General features: G+C 40.7%; 1 long non-coding RNA gene across 1 annotated transcript; it reads left to right on the forward strand.

Moving 5' to 3' along the window:
* Window positions 1–222: 222 nt before the first annotated feature.
* Window positions 223–762, forward strand: LOC149223271 (uncharacterized). Its single transcript, XR_016248952.1, has 2 exons — window positions 223–310; window positions 451–762. It is a non-coding gene; the product is annotated as an uncharacterized LOC149223271 (long non-coding RNA).
* The last annotated feature ends 251 nt before the right edge of the window (window positions 763–1,013 follow it).

Genomic DNA, 1,013 nt, shown 5'->3' on the forward strand with positions numbered 1-1,013 from the left:
ACATTTCTCCGCTTTTCCGTTGCCGGAATCAATTATCTGTCCTATGCACTGTACAGAGGGCTCACATTATGTTGTTCGTATCAGGGGTATTTAATTTCCTGGTAAAATTTACATTATGTTGTCCTTCTATGTTTTGAATTCATCACTCTCGGCTCCTGTAATTTTTTTAAGGAGTTTTTGGTTTGTTTCGACTAATGAATGCTATGTTTGTTTTGGTTTCATGGAGCGCGGTGCTGTCCAGCCTTCCGAGCCTGCTCCTGGAAAAAGGACGTCTCCTTCCAACATTTCGACTCATCCGACTTCCCTACAGGTATGTTCATTTTCAATCGCTCCATGAACAGTTTCCGGTGTTGATGGTTTCATTTCATGTCTGGGGGGTTTCTCTCCCTCGTACCCCTTGACACAGCCCAACGACCCACAGCCTTACCTCTTTTCCATTGCTGGTCACAGATAGCGACAGGATGTTCACACCTGACTTGTCCTGCGCCTCTCTGGTTGCAAGGGTTTTGGTTCCAGGTGGAGCCAAACCAAACCAAGATTTCAGGGTTGAGCAATATTAATTTATGAGGGCATGCTCTCGGCTTTTCTGAGTTGTTGTAATTTTGACTTTATTATTCCAGAATATGTATGGGTAAAGCTTCGGTGTATATCTCTCACCAGATTGCAATGTTTAAACACAATCTTAATACTTACTTCTTCTAATAATATGATATTTGTAGCCCTCGCGGCTTTGCTAAGTATTATATCAGAGTATTGTTTCTATTCCTCTGAATAAAATGTTAACAGTGATGGTTGCGTGTTTCCTGGCAATAATAGCCCCAGATTTTATGGTTTTTTTTAAGTAGTTTCTGGTCATCTCTTAATTTAGTTTGCACAGTCTCTTATATTGACATATGGCTGTGGATAATTGATTGGCAAAACCTTCCTTACTGTTTTCGGTAAAGAAAATTGTCTGGGGAACTTGCATGACCCTATTGTCGGCATTTCCAGGCATGAATATGAATATATGTTTG

Source organism: Pinus tabuliformis, chromosome Q, assembly GCF_031772625.1.
Source record: "Pinus tabuliformis cultivar Carrire ecotype Pingquan chromosome Q, CPIR1, whole genome shotgun sequence".
Lineage (NCBI taxonomy): Eukaryota > Viridiplantae > Streptophyta > Pinopsida > Pinales > Pinaceae > Pinus > Pinus tabuliformis.